The 20,142-nt window shown below is 45.7% G+C and overlaps 1 protein-coding gene and 1 pseudogene across 4 annotated transcripts in view; one reads left to right on the plus strand and one right to left on the minus strand.

Moving 5' to 3' along the window:
• Nucleotides 1-20,142, minus strand: part of FAM81A (family with sequence similarity 81 member A) — a 166,848-nt gene that overhangs the window by 119,033 nt on the left and 27,673 nt on the right. For 3 of the 4 annotated variants that reach the window (XM_017896078.1, XM_017896070.1, XM_017896098.1), the window contains exon 3: nt 14,993-15,075. The exons of the other annotated variant lie outside the window; for it this stretch is intronic. The gene's annotated coding sequence lies outside the window, so the exon portion shown is untranslated. The remainder of the gene's footprint in view (nt 1-14,992; nt 15,076-20,142) is intronic. 4 annotated transcript variants of the gene reach the window in all.
• LOC108544806 (ribosome biogenesis protein NSA2 homolog) lies at nt 15,346-16,467 on the plus strand (annotated as a pseudogene).

Consider the following 20,142-nt stretch of genomic DNA (forward strand, 5'->3'; position numbering starts at 1 on the left):
ATGTTTTTTCCTTTTACCATGTCAGGTAATGAAGGAGCTCAGGAAATGCCAGCCCCAAATACACCAATTTGGTATATTGATTCCTTAGAGCTGGAGGTACTGGAAAGAGAGCAAATGCAAGGGGAGGCTTTCTCTTAACTCCCCACCTGCCTAAATACAGATCCTCAAAAAAGAACTCAGTTGTCACCAGTCCCCTCCTCAGGAGTTTCATCAGCCAGGGAAGATTAACTCATCACAGGAGAGAAAACAAGAAGCCAACACCACACCCAGAGAAGGGCCCATTCGTTTTTATTCCAAAATCACTTACTCTCTCCTAAATTGCCTGCATACATCCTCCCCTCTCCCCTATGAAGAGGGCATACAAGCTCCTAAATCCCTCTGGTTTTGGGAGTATTCCCTTTTCTTTCCTGTGATGCCCCGTGCACATAATACATTTGTATAACTTTTCTCCTGTTAATCTGCCTGTTTTCAGTTCATTTCATGGGCTCAGCTACTCCGACAGTAGCATATTCACTAGTTCCAAGAACTAGAATGTGGGTCAGGGGTGGTGGCTCACACCGATAATCCCAGCTCTTTGGGAGGCCAAGGCGGGAAGGCAGGTGGATCACTTGAGGCCAGGAGCTCGAGACGAGCCTGGCCAACATGGTGAAACCCTGTCTTTGCTAAAAATACAAAAATTAACTGGGCATGATGGTAATCCCAGCTACTCAGGAGGCTGGAGGAGAATCCCTTGAACGTGAGAGTTGGAGGTTGCAGTGAGCCGAGATCACGCCACTGCACTCCAGCCTGGGTGACAGAGTGAGATTCTGTCTCCAAAAAACGAAAAAGAATTAGAATGCGGACGTCTTTGGAAGGGCCACCATTCTACTCGCCAGAGCCTCAGAGCAACCTGACCCTCCTCTTTCCCTTCTCAAGGATGATTAAGAACACCTGGGAGGAAGCTGTGGGCTGTGGCTTCCCAAGCAAATAGGTTTGCTGAGGAAATGAAAACAGCCATCTACCAATGGCTTAAACAGGAACTCTTTTTTTTTTTTTTTAGAGACAGGGGTCTCACTATGCGGCCCAGACTGGTCTCAAACTCTAGCCTCAAGCTATCCTCCCACCACTGCTTTGCAAAGTGCTGGGATTGCATGCATGAGCCACCATGCCTGGCCAAAACAAGAGCTCTTGCATGCTACAATAAGGAATAGCAGATAATGGCTTAGAACTCTGCAAATTTAGGCTTAAGTACAAGAGACTTTTCTATTTTCCCAAGATTATGCCCCCTAAAATAAGAAAATTAGCTATTAATTCCTCAGTTCACAGGGTGTGTGGTTGTGTGTGTGTGTGTGTGTATTTAATACTGTCCACCCAGTTTTGAGGCCCTGGCTAGAGATGGTCGGTTCCTCTTCTTGGACAGCTAGTTACGTCCGCACCTCAACCACCTCCCTGACTGGGCCCTCACACTCTGGGACACTACACACCCACCCTAACTGCCCTGGACCAGGTGCCAGACAATGAGGGACAGCCCCTGTGTCTCAGAGCCCAGTGAAATTATTCAAATTAGCCAGGAGTAAGCCATGTTCCCCGCCTCCCACAGAGACCACAAGAAAGGTGCATTTCCACAGCCACCCCCTCGCCCCCTTTGCCACGTGACTGACCCGGGGCTTCACCTGAGTGGCCTTGCGTGGAGTGCTGTTGCTCCCAAGGGAGCTGCACATATAACAAAATTGTAAATCTCTGGTTTCTCTCTCTTGATCTGCACCTTCACTTAAGGTAGCATGTTTACAACACAAGGTACATGTGTTTGGTTTTTCTTACTTTTTATTTTTTGATTGATTTCTTTCCCCTTGAAAAGGGGCTCAGGGAGGAACTTTCTCAACCAGTTCAAGGCTAATTTTAATGTCAACAGTGGAAAGCCCAGAAAGGCCTGAGGCAACACTCTGCCTTCCTACACTGATGCCCAGTTTCCCCCGGGCCACTCCATAGCAGATGGCAGCAGAGACAGTCCAGGGAGGGACCCACTGTAACACCTTTTTTTTTTTTTTTTTGAGACTTTTTTTGAGACGGAGTCTCGGCTCTGCCGCCCAAGGCTGGAGTGCAGTGGCCCGAGTCCAGCTCACTGCCAAGCTCCGCCTCCCCTGGGTTTACACCATTCTCCTGGCCCTCAGCCTCCCAAGCAGCTGGGACTACGGCGCCCGTCACCCACTCGCCCGGATAAGTTTTTTGTATTTTTTTTTTTAGTAGAGAACTGGGGTTTCACCATGTTACCAGGATGGTCTCAATCTTCCTGACCTCGTGATCCACACCGTCTTGGCCCTCCAAAGTGCTGGGATTACAGGCTTGAGCCACCGCGCCCGGCCCTGTAACACCTTTTTAAAAAATTTTTCTTTCCAAGACAGGGTCACCCAGGCTGGAGTGCAATGGTGCAATCACAGTTCACTGCAGTCTCAACCTCCTGGACTCAAGTGATTCTCCCACCTCAACCTCCCAAATAGCTGGGACTATAGACGCATACCACCACCTCCAGCAAATTTTTATATTTTTGCAGAGATAGGCTTTTGCCATGTTGTCTAGGCTAGTCTTAAACTCCTGGGCTCAAGAGATCCACGAGCCTCAGTCTCTCAAAGTGTTGGGATTACAGACATGAGCCACCGCACCCGGCTTGTAACACTGTTCTTTGGAACTGTCTTTTGATTAATCCAAAAACCAGCTTGCAGGGTAGCAACATAAATTCTGACTGAAGAAATCTTCTCCTTCATGAATAACTGCTTTACAGCAAGTCTTTTCTGTTTCAGCAAGTCTTTTCTCTCCCCAACAAAACTCCCGGACCTCCTGTGCCATCATAAATGCTAAACTGCCCCAAACTTGCAACCTTACTGCACCATCTTAGGAGTCCCAGCCCCCGGTCCACTATGCTGGACTGTCTCTACAGCACAATCTCCCCACTCAGAGGAACAGAGAAGCTGGACCCACATGCAGATCTGGGCCAACAGCCCCAAAAATCCAAGCCCTCCTTGTGGCTTCTCCCCTCTGCCCCTCCCACCTCAGTCTATCCCATTCTCCCCCTTCCTTTTAACTGTAATAGCCTCTCATCCCCTTTTTTTTTTTTTTTTTTTTTTGGTTCTTTGTTTTTCTGTCCACTCAAGTAAAGGCTGCAGCAGGTTCCACCCCGGGGCACTCACCTAAGACAAATAAAGATTAAAGTATTTTTGTTGTTGTTATTGAGACGGATTGCAGTTGTGCATTCTTGGCTCACTGCAGCCTCCACCTCCTGGATTCAAGGGACTCTCCTGCTTCAGGGCCAGACTCAGCTGGGACTACAGGTGCCTGCCATGCCCGGCTAATTTTTGTATTTTTAGTAGAGATGGGGTTTCACCACGTTGGCCAGGCTGGTCTCAAACTCCTGGCCTTCAGCAATCCTTTCGTCTCGGCCTCCCAAAGTGCTGGGACTACAGGTGTGAGCTACTGCACCTGGCCAATTAAATTATTTTCTTCCTCCTGGTGGAGGGAGATGATTTCACACCTATGAGGGTGAGAGGATGGAAAGTTTCTGAAACTTTTGTCTTTTCCCTGCTCTGAAGGAGAAGTGGGTGCAGCTGTGCTGAGTTTGTTGCGTTTGAGGGCTACTATATACATTCTGATCAATACTCTGAGTAATTTCCTTCCCCTCTTCATGTTTCCAGCTGAACTATTTGTCAGCTTTTCTTGTGGGAACCCCAGTGGTCTCTATTGGAAGATACATATATACCTCTTTGTTTCTGCTATGGACTGATACTCATCTTGCTTCTCTTCTGAGTCCAGTCCTGGGCTCCCAGCAACCGTACGTAACAGACAGCCCTTCCCTCTAGCAGGCATCCTCTGCCCCAACGACCATTCCCAAAGCAAATCCTAGCCTATGCTCTGTGCGTTTTCCTAACCCTCCCTGATCTGTGGGTTATGATATTTGGACTCATTCATAGGGCAAGATCTTAGAATAAAGTAATTATAAAAGCTAATATACTTCAACATAATGTTCAAAAGCCGAATGGAAAGCCTGGTGTAAAATCTATCCTAAAGAAACATCTGGGCCTGGCGTGGTGGCTCACCTCTGTAATCCCAGCACTTTGGGAGGCCGACGCAAAAGGATCACTTGAGGCCAGGAGTTCAAGACCAGCCTGGCCAACATGGTGAAACCCCGTCTCTACTAAAAATACAAAAATTAACTGGGTGTGGTGGTGCATGCCTGTAATCCCAGCTACTCAGGAGGCTGAGGCAGGAGAATCACTTGAACTCAGCAGGTAGAGTTCAGCCAAGATCAGTAAGCCTAGATCAGCCATTGCGCTACAGCCTGGGCAACAGAGCCAATAAAGCAAGACACTGTCTCAAAAGAAAAGAAACATCTGTTGCTTGAGCTTGGTTTAAATACAACATTGTTCAAATGCATTTTCTAACTTTTAAAATGTTTCTTTCAAATACAGGATGTGGGACTTTTCTCTGGTTAATGAGTTACCCATTTCCCTGTTTGCTCTGGGTCACCAGGAAGGACTAGGAGTTCCTTCTCCTTCAGTCACCGTGGTTTTTTTCTTGTAGTCCACAGCTGATATACTCCTTCTGGCCTCACTCATCCCTGCCTAGGAAGAAGCCAGGAGTGAGTGTGGGAGGCACAGAGGAGGGTAAGCTTTACTTAAGGTTAAGAGCTAAGTTATTTGTGTGGACTGAATTCAGTTAGCTCTACTCACTAACTCTGTAACCTTGGATAAGTTAGCTTAACCTCTTCAAGCCTCAGTTTTCTGCAAATAGGGGCCAATAGTAGTACTGACACTTTCTTCTGTACTAGTAATTTCTTCTTTTTTTTGGATATGGAGTTTCACTCTTGCTGCCCAGGCTGGAGTGCAATGGTGCGATCTCGATTCACTGCAACCGCCACCTGCCGGGTTCCAGCTATTCTCCTGCCTCAGCCTCTTAGGTAGCTGGGACTACAGGCATGTACCACCATGCGCGACTAATTTCGTATTTTTAGTAGAGACGGGATTTCACCATGTTGGCCAAGTTGGTCTCGCTCTACTGACCTTGTGATCCACCGCCTCGGCCTCCCACAGTTATGAGATTACAGCCATGAGCCACCATGCCCGCCCTGTACTGGTAATTTGTATATTATAATAATAGTACTGACATCATCTTTGTACTAATAATTTCTATGCCTTAATACTAATTTCTGTACTAATAATACAGATACAGTAAAATGTCTGTGACACCAATAATTTAATAATTCTGCATAATTTCTGTTCTATAACAAAATGCTAAATTTTTTTGTAAAGTGAGCCTAATATAGAGTTATTCTGAGTACTGGATGAGAAAAAAGCAGATAAAACATTCATTGTATAGCATATAGTACAAGCCGGGCGCGGTGGCTCAAGCCTGTAATCCCAGCACTTTGGGAGGCCGAGATGGGCGGATCACGAGGTCAGGAGATCGAGACCATCCTGGCTAACACGGTGAAACCCCGTCTCTACTAAAATACAAAAAAAAAACTAGCCGGGAGAGGTGGCGGGCGCCTGTAGTCCCAGTTACTCGGGAGGCTGAGGCAGGAGAATGGTGTAAACCCGGGAGGCGGAGCTTGCAGTAAGCTGAGATCCGGCCACTGCACTCTAGCCCGGGTTACAGAGTGAGACTCCGTCTCAAAAAAATAATAATAATAAATAAACAAATAAATAAATGTCAGCTATTATTATTATTAATGAGGACTTGTCTTCTAGTCATTCTGCCCCAGCCTTTGCACCTACAGAAACTTGTGAAGAAAATCTAAAACTGGCTTGTTTTCAGGTCTGTCTCAGTACAGAAAAGACAGTCCCAGTGAGTGATCTGTGGGGAAAGGAGAGAACATCCCCTTTCCCTGGGACCTCTTCAAGGAGTCTGTGCACTACCTCCCCAGCTTTGAAAAGAATTTGTTCCTGCCAAGGAGAGAAATGGGGATGAAGGGACTGCAATGAACCACATGGTCATGAAGCATGAAGTAGGGGCTATTGTTTTCTCTCTGGAGAGAATAGGGATTTTTCTCAGAGGTGATGGTGATCAGACAGGGAAGAAAGGGGACTGACTGTCTGGTTTGGGGCAGTAACTTCTGACTGTCCCAGAGAAAGGCATCTTCAGGCATAATGGAGAGTCCAGAGGCAAAAAAGTGAGAGCCCCAGTGTCACTGCACTGGACCCAGGCCTGGAGTAGAAACAAACATTCCAAACCTCACATGGCTGTAAGTGGAATGAGTGGGTGTCCAGAGGAGGGAATAGGAGTATCATCTTCCTCACCTCCCCTTCCAGGGAGGAGCCACCAGATAGAGATGAGCTGAATCACTTCAGGGCCACCCTTAAGATGACACTTTAATTTTTAAAATTTTATTAAATTTTATTTTTAAAGATTAGTCAAGTGTAGTAGCAAGAAGGAGGGAAAGAGTAGAACAAGGTGTTTTATCTGTAACTGACTGAACAATCAAAGTGAGAGATGACAATGTGCTCGCAGCCCTCACTCACTCTCTGCGCCTCCTCGGCCCCGGCGTCCACTCTGGCCACGCTTGCGGAGCCCTTCAGCCCGCGGCTGCACTGTGGGAGCCCCTCTCTGGTCTGGCTGAGGCTGGAGCCAGCTCCCTCTGCTTGCCGGGAGGTGTGGAGGGAGAGTTGCCGGGTTTGCACATGGTGCTCGCGGGCCAGCGCGAGCTCTGGGTGGGCACCGGCTCAGAGGGCCCCGCACTGGCAGTGGCCAGCCCACTGGCCAGCCAGCGGGCTTAGCACCCGGGCCAGCAGCTGCAGAGGGTGGGCCCCCTCCCCCAGCACTGCAGGCCCGCCTGGGCCGTGCTGCAATTCTCGCCAGGCCTCAGCCACCTCCCTGTGGGGCAGGGCTGGGGACCTGCAGCCCGCCATGCCTGAGCCCCCTGCCCTACCCGCGGTGAGCTCCTGTGCGGCCCAAGCCCACCCAATGGGCACCACCTCCTGCTCCGTGGCACCTGGTCCCATCTATGCTCAAGGGCTTAGGAGTGCAGGCATCCGGCAGGGGACTGTCAGGCAGCTCCGCCCGTGGCCCCACAGCAGGACCATTAGGCGAAGCCAGCTGGTGTCCTGAGTCTGATGCGGAGTTGGAGAACTTTTATGTCTAGCTAGAGGATTGTAAATGCACCAATCAGCACTCTGTGTCTCGCTCAGGGATTGTAATCGCACCAATCAGCACTCTGTCAAAATGGACCAATCAGCAGGATGTGGGTGGGGCCAGATAAGGGAATAAAAGCAGGCTGCTCCGGCCAGCAGCGGAAACTGGGTCTAGTCTACTTCTGTGCTGTGGAAGCTTTGTTCTTTTGCTCTTCATGATAAATCTTGCTGCTGCTCATTTTTTTCGGTCTGCACTGCATTTAAGAGGTGTAACACTCACCGCAAACATCTGCAGCTTCACTGTGAAGCCAGCGAGACCACAAACTCACCAGGAGGGGCGAACAACTCCAGACAAGCCATCTTTAGGAACTGTAACACTCACTACAAGGGTCTGCGGCTTCATTCTTGAAGTCAGCAAGACCAAGAACCCACTAATTCCAGACACAAAAGTGAGATAACTCACTGCCTTCAGACCAGCAAGATTACATTTTAAAATCAAATCTTTAGGGCTTCATTTTGTTATTTGTATTTTATTTATTTTTGTTTTTTTGAGACGGAGTTTTGCTCTTGTTGCCCAGGCTGGAGTGCAATGGCGTGATCTTGGCTCACTGCAACCTCCGCCTCTCAGGTTCAAGAGGTTCTCCTGCCTCAGCCTCCTGAGTAGGTGGGATTACAGGTGCACACCACCATGCCCAGCTAATTTTTTGTATTTTTAGTAGAGATGGGGTTTCACTGTGTTAGCCAGGATAGTCTCAATCTCCTGACCTTGTAATCCACCCGCCTTGGCCTCCCAAAGTCCTGGGATTACAGATGTGAGCCACTGTGCCCGGCTAAGTTTTGTATTTTTGATAGAGATGGGATTTGTTGGCCAGGCTTGTCTTGAACACTGGACCTCAGGTGCTCTGCCTGCCACAGCCTCCCAAAGTGCTAGGATTACAGGCATGAGCCACTGTGCCCAGCTGTATTTTATTTTAAATGGAGTCATCCTTGAAATGACTTGGAGTTAAGTCCATGAATTAAAATCAACTATTTCAAATATTTTAAGAAGTAAAACAAAAGCAACAACAACAACAAAAAAAACCCATGCATGATTCCCCAACCCTACAATCACCTCCACCCTGATTTTCTGCTTTCAGCCAGGTAGTGCTGAGTCCCTGTCCTCAGAAGCCTGGAATATTTATCAAACAAAAACTTTTTTTCTCTTTCCTCCTGCCACCCAAGATGCCAGAAGGGAAGAAGGACAAGGGGAAGAAGGTGGCTCCAGCCGCTGCTGTTGCAAAGAAGCAGGAGGCCAGGGAAGTGGTGAATCCCGTGTTGGAGGAAAGGGCTAAGAATCTTGGTATTGGACAGCACACCTAACCCAAAAGGGACCTCACTTGCTTTGTCAAATGGCCCTGCTTTATCAGGGTGCAGTGGCAAAGAACCGTCCTCTACACGTGGCTGAAGGTGCTTACTGTGATGAACTAGTTCACCCAGGCCTTGGACCCCCAAACAGCTACTCAATTATAATACATAAGCTGGCCCACTAGTACAGACCAGAGACAAAGCAAGAGAAGAAGCAGAGGCTGTTGGCCTGGGCTGAGAAGAAAGCTGCCAGCAAAGGGGACGTCCCCACTAAGAAACCACCTGTCCTTCAAGCAGGAGTTATCACTGTAGCCACCTTAGTGGAGAACAAGAAGTCTCAGCTGGTGGTGACTGGATGTGATGTGGATCCCATCGAGCTAGTTGTCTTCTGCCTGCTCCCAGCCTCAGCCTCCTTATCTGGAAAGTGGATGATAGGCCAGGCGTGGTGACTCATGCCTGTAATCCCAGTACTTTGGGAGGCCGAGGCAGGCAGATCACCAGGTCAGGAGATTGAGACCATCCTGGCTAACATGGTGAAACCCCGTCTCTACCGAAAATACAAAAAAATTAAGCAGGTGTGGTGGCAGGTGCCCGTAGTCCCAGCTACTCAGGAGGCTGAAACAGGAGAATGGCGTGAACCTGGGAGGCGGAGCTTGCAGTGAGCCAAGATCGGGCCACTGCACTCCAGCCTGGGCAACAGAGTGAGACTCCGTCTCAAAAAAATAAATAAATAAATAAAAATAAATGAAAGAAAGAAAGAAAGTGGGTGATGATAGTGCATTTCTCTGTGTTGTAAAATAAAGGTCCCTGACTGCATTATCAAGGGAAAGGTAAGACTGGGACGTCTAGTCCATGGGAAGACCTGGACCACTGTCACCACACAGGCTAACTTGAAAGACAGAGAAACTTTGGCTTAGCTGGAGGAAGCTATCAGAACTAATTAGAATGGCAGATATGATGAGATCCGTCATCACTGGGGAGTCAGTGTCCTGGCTCCCAAGTCTGTGGCTCTCATTGCCAAGGTGGAACAGCCAAAGGCTAAAGAACTTGCCACCAAATTGGGTTAAATGTATGCTGTTGAGTTTTCTGCACATAAAAATAATTAAAATAATACAAATTCTCCTTAAAAAAAAGAAAAAATCTTTCCCTGTAGACATCTTGCAGAAATGGAGTTACAATACCTTCCTCCTTGTGCTAAGCCAATCCCCAACTCTGAACTGAATGTTGAGAACTGAGCTGAACAGTCTTCACAAAACAAATGCAGCTTGTAGTAAAATATCATGCAGGATGATTTCATTTCTCTATAAACAGCAAATTTATAGAAACAGAAAGTAGATCAGCGGTTGCCTAGAGCTGGGGGTAGGAGTGGGTATGAACCGAAAATGGACATGAGGAAACATTTTGGGGTAGTGGAAATGTTCTAAAACTGGATTGTGGTAATGGTTGCACAACTCTGCAAACTTACTAAAATTATCGAATTGTACACTTAAGTGGGTGAATTTTATGATATATAAATTTGCTTTAATAAAGCTCATGTTGTTTTAAAGTTAGTGTAGGTAACTGATTTAAATTGGTATGCCAAATAACACTGGTTAGTATCTACATTAGGATCCTGACTCCACTGCTCGCAAACCATGTGAATTGAAATAAATTATTTCACATTCCCCAGCCTCAATCTCCTCATCTGTAAGTGGGTGATGATAGTGCATATCTGATAAAGCAGAGTGCCAATTAAATGAGATAACTTACAGATTCTTAACGCATTATATTTTACCTTAGAAACGAGAATGTAAGAAGGTAAGGAGGTGTGAGTGTTTATCCTTTCTTGGCTTGGGGAGGGAAGGTCATTATGAATTTTTCAATGAGAATGATCTGGAAGGCGCATGCTCTAGCACTGTCTTTCAGACTCTCAGACCCACCCATTCCCCTGTGCCCAGTGGTTTCACATTTCCAGTCTTCCTTTCCAGGGCCCTTGAACATTGACAGCCACCTCTTTCTGGGTCAAGTTGCAAGGATAAAAGGAATAGTATTTGTTATCAGGTAGAAGGAGCGAGTGGCAGACTGCAGAAGCTCCGGGCCCCTAGGTGACTATTTTACACTGGCCACCCTAGGAGACGCTCTAAGGCAGACATAATCGGGGCAACTGAATGTACAACATGGGTCCCTGATGCCCAGATAAGCCCAGAAAAGTCAAGGCTGGCTATTGGGAGCAAAATGAGATAACTCAAAAGAGGCAGTGTGGGAGAAAGAGGATGGGCCCAAGGTCAGTGGGAGGGTTTGTTCTCTCCTCGTGTGTGGAGCGTACTTATGCTGAAGTTTTTAGGGACATGGGATGGAAAGGATGAAGTAGTAGCAATTATTATTATTATTATTTTTTTTTGAGATGAAGTCTCACTCTGTCGCCCAGGCTGGAGTGCAGTGGCCTGATCTCGGCTCATTGCAGCCTCTGCCTCCAGGGTTCAAACGATCCTTCCACATCAGCCTCGCAAGTAGCTGGGATTACAGGCATGCACCACCATGCTCAGCCAATTTTCATCTTTTTAGTAGAGACGGGGTTTTGCTATTGTCCAAGCTGGTCTTGAACTCCTGACCTCAAGGGATCCACCCGCCTCAGCCTCCCAAAGTACTGAGATTCCAGGTGTGAGCCACAGAGCCCGGCCTAATTCTTAGCAGAAAGAGGCATACGGTTGCATTCTTCATACCCTCACAAACCCCTCCCACTCTGTTCTTGGCAGGCTGGCCTGTTCATTCATTCATCCCACATACACTACCAAATTCCTGTTCTCACAGACCTTATACTGTAGTGGAAGACAGATCATAAATAATCAAATGACTCTATAACCTGAATGCTAACAAGGAAGGGATGTGCAGGAGGCAAGATGGCTTAGACTGAGGAGTCAGGGAAGACCTCTCTGAGGAAGTAACATGTTAGCAGGGCTTTGAGGGAGCAAAAGAAACAAAGTTTGGAAGAAAGAGCACTCTTGGCAGACAGAAGAGAACATGCAAAGGCCCTGGGCTTGGTGTCAGCTCTGTGTGTTCAAAGAGCACAAAGAAGCCAGTGTAGCTGGGACAGAGTGAGAGGGAAGCAGGATGGTAGGAGATTATTTCAGGGTGATGGTCAGGGCCCAGACCTATTGGCTTTACTGGCCATTAGAAACACATGGATTTCATTTCAGATGTGATGAAATGCCATTGGAAGAGTTTTGAACAGGATAGCAAGTGATCTGATCTTGAGGTTATTCCAGCTGTTGTGACAAATATAGGCTGGGCATGGTGGCTAATGCCTGCAATTCCAACACTTTGGGAGGCCAAGGTGGGAGGACCACTTGAGGCCAGGGGTGAGAGGCCAGCCTGGGCAACATAGTGAGACTCCATCTCTACAAAAATGAGGTGGGTATAGTGGTGCATACATGTCATCTCAGTCAGGAGGCTGAGGTAGGAGGATTGCTTGAGCCCAAGAGTTGGAGTCTACAGTAAGCTATGGTTGCTCCACTGCACTCCAGCCTGGACAACAGAGCGAGACTGTGTCTCTAAAAAAAAAACAAAGAATGTTTAGGAACTTTCTCACCAAACTACTACAGGATTCCACACCAAAGTGAACAGCCCCTTCTACCTGAGAAAATCTCATGGTCTTGTCTAAGGTGCGAAGAAATATGGGCTACAGACTCTGAATTGCCAGAATGAGGAGCTGGGTCTTTCCTCCCATTTTCTCTTCCTGATGGATCTTTTCTTTCCCACTTAGGCCTCGTGCATGGATGTGTCTCCCTCTCCTTTTTTGCCCTGAGAATCAATGGGTTTGTTTGTGGAGATTTACCTTTAGAAAGAATTCAGGCCAGGCATGGTTGTTCAGGCCTGTAATCCCAGCACTTTTAGGAGGCTGAGGCGGGCGAATGACGAGGTCAACAGATCAAGATCATCCTGGCCAACACGGTGAAAACCTGTCTCTACTAAAAATACAAAAATTAGCCAGGTGTGGTGGCGCCCGCCTGTAATCCCAGCTGCTCAGAGGCTGAGACAGGAAAATCGCTTGAACCCGGGAGGCGGAGGTTGCAGCAAGCCAAGATCGCTCCACTGCACTCCAGCCTAGGCGACAGAGCAAGACTCTGTTTCAAAAAAAAAAAAGAAAAGAAAAGAAAAAAAAAGAAAAGAAGCAATTCAGTCCCCATTAATTCTCTGATATTGAGTCTTGAAAACACTGAAAAAAATGTTTATTAAGATTTGGAAGAAATTTGCAATTTAAAGTGTTTTAACCGAAAAGAAATCAATTACCTCCCTGTGTGCCATGAATGCTAATTCTCTTTGTTTTTTTTTTGTTTTTGGTTTTTTTTTTTGTTATACTTTAAGTTCTAGGGTACATGTGCACAATGTGCAGGTTTGTTACATATGTATACATGTGCCATGTTGGTGTGCTGCACCCATTAACTCGTCATTTACATTAAGTATATCACCTAATGCTATCTCTACCCCCACCCCCTCCCCACAATAGGACCTGGTGTGTGATACATACTCCCCTTCCTGTGTCCAAGTGATCTCATTGTTCAATTCTCACCTATGAGTGAGAACATGCGGTATTTGGTTTTCTGTTCTTGTGATAGTTTGCTGAGAATGATGGTTTCCAGCTGCATCCATGTCCCTACGAAGGACACGAACTCATCCTTTTGTATGGCTGCATAGTATTCCATGGTGGATATGTGCCACATTTTCTTAATCCAGTCTGTCACTGATGGACATTTGAGTTGATTTCAAGTCTTTGCTATTGTGAATAGTGCCTCAATAAACATACGTGTGCATGTGTCTTTATAGCAGCATGACTTATAATCCTTTGGATATATCCCCAGTAATGGGATGGCTAGGTCAAATGGTATTTCTAGTTTTAGATCCTTGAGGAATCGCCACACTGTTTTCCACAATGGTTGAACTAGTTTACAGTCCCACCAACAGTGTAAAAGTGTTCCTATCCAGCACCTGTTGTTTGGACAGCACCACATCCTCTCCAGCACCTGTTGTTTCCTGATTTTTTAATGATTAATAAATGACATAATGATATGTCATTTTTTGATTTGCATTTCTCTGATGGTGAGTGATGATGAGCATTTTTTCATGTGTCTGTTGGCTGTATGAATGTCTTCTTTTGAGAAGTGTCTGTTCATATCCTTTGCCCACTTTTTGATGGGGTTATTTTTTTTTTAAAGCTCTCTTCAACTCTAACCATTAAATTAAAAGAAGACCTTAGGTAAGACTTTCTAGCCAGAGATAACACTTCCATAAAATAACCAGAAGAACTAGGGCACAAAGAGGCTGTACTCATCTGCTTGGACTGCCATAACAAAGCACAGTGTCAGAGTGTCTTAAACAACACAAATGTATTTTCTCACAGTTCCAGAGGCTGGAAGTCCAACACCAAGGTGCCAGCGGGATTGGTTTCTAGTGAGACCCCTTTCCCCTGTTTGCAGACAGCCACCTTCTCACTGTCTCCTTGTGTGGCCTTTTCTCTGTCTATGCTTGGGGGTTGGGGGAGCTCGGATGTCACTCTTCTTTTAAGAACACTAGTCCTATCTAACTAGGACTACAATCTTATGGCCTCATTTAACCTTAATTTCCTCTTTGAATGCCAGATCTCCAAATACAGTCATATTGGGGGTTAGGGCTTCAACATATGAATGTGGGGGTAGGAGGTGGGGGGGGGGTAGCACACTTCATAACTGAAGTTCTCAATAAATGTTCAGTGAAGATCTAAGTAAATGAATGGATTTGTCTGGACACCCTGAAACTATCAGAGACCTCTGATGGAGCATGAGGTAAAGACAGTGGCTCAGGCAGAGAAATTATAGACTCATGAACTAAATGACCTAGAACCTACATAAATCAGTAGCGTTCCTCTATGTCGGCAATAACCCACTAGAAAATGCAATAACAATTAAGACTCAGTTCACTGTAGTAACAACAATCATAATATCTCAAATTTTACCTAACAAATAATATATATAAAAGACCCCTGTGAAGACAATTTAGAAATGCTATTAAAACATATTTTAAAAGGAATAGAGGATGGGCGTGGTGGCTCACACCTGTAATCCCAGCACTTTGGGAGGCCAGGGCAGGTGGATCAGTTGAGGCCAGGAGTTCGAGACTAGCCTGGCTAACATGGTAAAACTCCATCTCTACTAAAAATACACACACAAAAAAAAAACACACAAAAAAACTAGCCGGGCTTGTTGGCACATGCATGTAATCCCAGCTACTTGGGAGGCTGAGGCAGGAGAAACGCTTGAACCCGGGAGGCAGAGGTTGCAGTGAGCCAAAATCAAGCCACTGCACTCCAGCCAGGAAGACAGAGTGAGACCCTGTCTCAAAATAAAAATAAAAATAAGTAATAATAATTTTAAATATCCTTCTAGCCAAGCCAAGCACATCTAAGGGACTAAGTTGGCCTGTGAGTCACTAGTTTGTAACTCATGGTGAGTATAATAGGCATGAGGATTGTTCCTAAACGTAGGGGTGTAGGAGGCAGAAGAATACAAGCAGACCCTCCCTGTCCCACAAGCTGTTACCTCTCCACCTCTCTACAGGCAGCTTTCCTAAGGTCCTGGACCTTCAGATCCTTGCTGGAGTTGGAGGCAGAAATGTTCTGGATCTACAAAACAGTTAAGGGATATTAAGGAATATTAAGATAGCCACCTCCCAAACTAGGGCATCCTCCTAATATTATCCACAGCTGATTAGTAACACGTGGGAGAGAAATTTGGGTTTATTACTCTATAGCAGTATATAAAGCAATAGCAAAGTTAATACAAAATCACTTTCCTGTCGGGTCTGCACGGGGTCGGCTCATGGGTCTCTAAGACCTGAAAATTGAGAGCGTTTTCACACCCCAGGGGCTGCTCCTGGCGGCTCTGCGGTCAACATGCCACAGAACAAATATATTGAATTACGCTGTAAACACTATGGATACTGTTTGGATTACCATGAGGAAAAGAGAAAGAAGGAAAGTCGAGAGGCTCATGAATGTTCAAAGAAGGCAAAGAAAATGATTAGTCTGAAGGCTAAGCTTTACCATAAACAGGGCCATGCTGAGAAAATACAAATGAAAAAGACTATCAAGATGCATGAAAAGAGAAACACCAAAAAAAAAAAAAAAAAAAAAAAAAAAAAAAAAAAAAAAAAAAAAAGAATGCTGAAAAGATTCCACAGGGAGCAGTACCTGCCTATCTGCTGGACAGAGAGGGACAGTCTCGAGCTAAAGTACTTTCCAACATGATCAAACAGAAACGAAAAGAGAAAGTCCCTCTGCCTAAAGTACGTGCCCAGGGAGAAACAGAAGTATTAAAAGTTATTCGAACAGGAAAAAGAAGAAGGCATGGAAGAGGCTGGTTACTAACGTCTGCTTTGTTGGAGATAAGGCTAAGCTTTACCATAAACAGGGCCATGCTGAGAAAATACAAATGAAAAGACTATCAAGATGCATGAAAAGAGAAACACCAAAAAAAAGAATGATGAAAAGACTCCACAGGGAGCAGTACCTGCCTATCTGCTGGACAGAGAGGGACAGTCTCGAGCTAAAGTACTTTCCAACATGATCAAACAGAAACGAAAAGAGAAAGTCCCTCTGCCTAAAGTACGTGCCCAGGGAGAAACAGAAGTATTAAAAGTTATTCGAACAGGAAAAAGAAGAAGGCATGGAAGAGGCTGGTTACTAACGTCTGCTTTGTTGGAGATGGCTTTACAAGAATATCACCTAAGTATGAAAGATTCATCAGGCCAATGGGCTTGCGTTTCAAGAAAGCCCATGTAACACATTGTGAACTGAAAGCCCACCTTTTGCCTACCAATACTTGGTGTAAAGAAGAACTCGTCGTCCCACTGTATACAACTTCAGGTGTTATTACCACAGGTACTGTCATTGAGGTAAATGTGAGCAAATTGGGCCTTGTGATGCAAGGAGGCAAAGTTATTTGGGGAAAATATGCCCAGGTTACCCAACAATCCTGAAAATGATGGATGCATAAATGCAGTCTTACTGGTTTGACAGCAATTCCATATATAATTATTGAGGACTACACACCAATTGAAAAAACTGCCATTACTGTGATGTTTCTGAATAATACCAAACAGCCACACACGTCTGCAGTCATCAAGAGATTTATTAAATTGTAAACATTAAAATGGAAAAAAATACAAAATCATTATACAAATAATAATCCTTTAGGACTCTAACTTCAAACATTCCTCTTATCTGCAAATATTAGAAAAGATCACTTTCCCTTTAAATGTGCAAAGAGAAAATGTTTCCAGAATAAATCTGAAACCTTTGTAGTCCTTTAGCTGGAAGGATCACCCTACTAAAAATGCATCAAAGAAACACTAATCAAATAACCAGTGAATGTAAAATTATAAACCAACATGTGTATTAAAGGAAAGAAACGTAGGGAATGTGCAAGGACTTTAGCAGACTGGGAGTTTAGATTTCCCCCCTGAAAGCAACTGGCACTGACAACAGAAAGAGACTGGGATTCACTGGAAGAAGAAAAGAGCATTGCAGCTTGGAACAGACCTGAGGCCAAAAGGAGGACAGAGCATTGGCAAAAGTCAGCCAAGGAGGCTGGAGTGAAGGGAGCAGGGGAAGGAATGACGCCTGACAAAGCAGGAGGGGTATGGACCTGAGTGATTAGAGCCGTGTAGACTGCAGTTAGCCATCCTAGGGTTTTAAGAGGTGGAGAAGGAGGATCATCATCAGCCTTATGTTGAAGATGATGACACTGGCTATAGCGTGATTCATGGGGTAGGGGGTTCTGAGCCGATGCAGGGCAACCAGACTTGCAACCACTGCTGTGATCGGGAGAGGATGATAATAGCCTGGACTAGCGTGCAGGGTGCAGTGGACGTGGAGAGGAGTACGCAGAAGTGCAAGCTATTGAGGAGGTAAATTTATTAGACACATGAGTGGTTGGATGTGGGCAGGGAGGGAGAGTCCATGCTTGGGCTAACTGCTGGCTTTCTCGCTCTGGCATTGGGATGTGTGCAGACACATTCCCCTAGACAGGAACACTGGTAAGAGGAATGAATTGCGGGGCAAAAGCACGAGTCAGTCTTGGACAAGCAAACTTGGAGGTGCCTTTGCAATCTCCGAGTGAACCTCTGGCCTGTTTCCCAGTTCACGAATCCCTCACCTGTAACAGTTATGATATAAATGGCAGGAAGTTAGCTTCTAGGTGTGGAGGAGCAGAAGAGAGACTCGGACGGGGGCTTTTTATTTACCCCCCCACCCTCCCTGGAGCCTCTCTGAAAGAAACTCACTGAAGATACTTTGTTTTTTGGTCTAGTTGAAGGAGAAACTCAAATGTGTTCTGAAAAATAAGTATGGGGCCTTCTTAACAAGGCTATGACATACTATCCACTTCTTTCCCCTCCTGCCCTGGAGGGAGTGGCTGGCCACTCACACTAAACTTAAGAGAATCAGCTGAAGCAGGAGGAAAGGAGGAGAACCAGACCTCTGGGAACATTGCTGGAGAATGAGGACTGGCCAGAGCCTTGCATAGGGAGCGAATTCTCCTGCCTCCTGTCTTCAATCAGCCAGACGAGCAACTTTCAGTTCCCCCATCACCGCACACTTCTTCTCTCTTCTGGCCTCACATGTGCTGCCCCTTCACCAGAAACACCCTGCCCTTCCTCCTCTCCTACATCCCTTTCATCTGCCTGGGTTCTTGAGCATATTTTATTCAGTGCTTAGATACTATATCTTTCTGGAGGCCTTTTCTGATGTCTCATAGCTGGGTTCAATGTTTGTGGCAGAGACTGCTAATCATCTACCCCACATCCATTTCTCTTGTCTTTTTTTCTTGGTACAAGAACCCCTAATATTGGGCTGAGCATAAAGTGCTTGGTATAAAGTCTACATTTTCCAATATCTTTTGCAGCTGGATGAGACCATTTAACTAAACTCTGGCTAGTAACCTGAAAGTGGAAATGTTTCCACCTTCTGGGATATGATTTTATAGGGAGAACACATGCCTTTCTTCCCCTTCCTCTATATGAATATGATGACTGATTCTTTTCATTCTTCTTTTTTGTTTTTGTTATGAGACAGAGTATTGCTCTGTCGCCCAAGCTGGAGTGCAGTGGTGCGATCTCGGCTTACCATAACCTCCACCTCCCAGGTTCAAGTGATTCTTCTGCTTCCGCCTCCCGAGTAGCTGGGATTACAGGCACACGCCACCACGCCTGGCTAACTTTTTGTATTAGTAGAGATGGGGTTTCACCATGTTAGCCAGGAGGGTCTTGATCTCCTGACCTCATGATCCACCTGTCTTGGCCTCCCAAAGTGCTGGGATTACTGGCATGAGCCACCATACCTGGCTGATGGCTGAGTTTTAGTCACCAGCTTGGACTAGGAAGACCTAGACCACACCCTAGGGATGGTGAAGCTTTGCACTAGAAAGAGATTGGATTCATTTCCTTTTTTTTTTGACACTCTCGCTCTGTTGCCCAGGCTGGAGTGCCGTGGCATGATCTTGGCTCACTGCAACCTCCGCCTCCCAGGTTCTAGCAATTCTCTTGCCTCAGCCTCCTGAGTAGCTGGGAATACAGACATGTGTCACCTCTCCCTGACGATTTTTTTTTTTTTTTTTTTGGTAGAGACGGGGTTTCACCATGTTAGCCAGGCTAGTCTCAAACTCCTGACCTCAAGTGATCCACCTGCCTCAGCCTCCCAAAGTGCTGAGATTACAGGCATGAGCCACCGCGCCTGGCCTGAATTCATGTTCTAATGACTTTATGGAGCTACTCGGTATTTTGCACTGTTTACCTCTTGCTTTCATTTGTGTAAAAGGGAAATCAACTCTAATCCTATGCAAGGCACTGTTATTTTGGTTACATGCAGAAAAACCTAATCCAAATTTACACAGTGTTCCTCCCATGTGTTTATTCCTATGAAAACGCTTAGACCCTGCATTACCAATTACTTACCTGAGTGAAAAAAAGTCTGTCCTGCCAGAGTTTACACTCTTGTTCTTATGCAGATAGCTTCAAAGATGTCCTCACCTAACATAACTCATATCTGCAAGTGTTCAGTAAGGAACCAGAAAGCCAGTTATCCAAAGGCAATGCTGTCGAACCACTTCAAAGATTGCTTTCTGGTCTCAGGCTTGATAGTAACCAGGTGATGCTATGGTTAGGATTGTGCCCATTTCTCCTCCAGTGCAAGTTCTCTCTCTTGGATGGAATAGTCAGTTCATACCACCAATAAACCCACAGAAAACAGGAAGGCAAAAAAAGCACGTACAACAAATGTCTTAAAAGTGGTGTCTCCTAGTCGACACATCCTGTGTTGTAGGATTTGGAAAACCAAAAGTAATTTTTAAAATTCTGATGGTTTGGCATTTCGAATATTGAAAGCAATCTGGAAAATCCCGATAGTCCATTTGTGTCTCCATCATTAGCTGAAGAAGCAAATGGTCAGGATAAATTTCAGTAGGATCAGAGGAGTGAGTGTATCCAGTGGATTGCCTCACTCCTAGCACCACTGTGAGGTTGGTGATACACCCTTTAACAGACTCTGCCAACGAATCTGTGTTGATTAATTCAGTTTTTCTCCAGAATCTTTCCGAGGTCAAATACTGTGTATGACAGTGTTTTATACTTTTATACCAAGTGTTTCTGCCTTAACGGACTCATCTGTAATTGATAGCCTTAAGTATGAGCCAAA

Source organism: Rhinopithecus bieti, unplaced genomic scaffold (genome assembly GCF_001698545.2).
Source record: "Rhinopithecus bieti isolate Rb0 unplaced genomic scaffold, ASM169854v2 scaffold_947, whole genome shotgun sequence".
Taxonomy (NCBI): domain Eukaryota; kingdom Metazoa; phylum Chordata; class Mammalia; order Primates; family Cercopithecidae; genus Rhinopithecus; species Rhinopithecus bieti.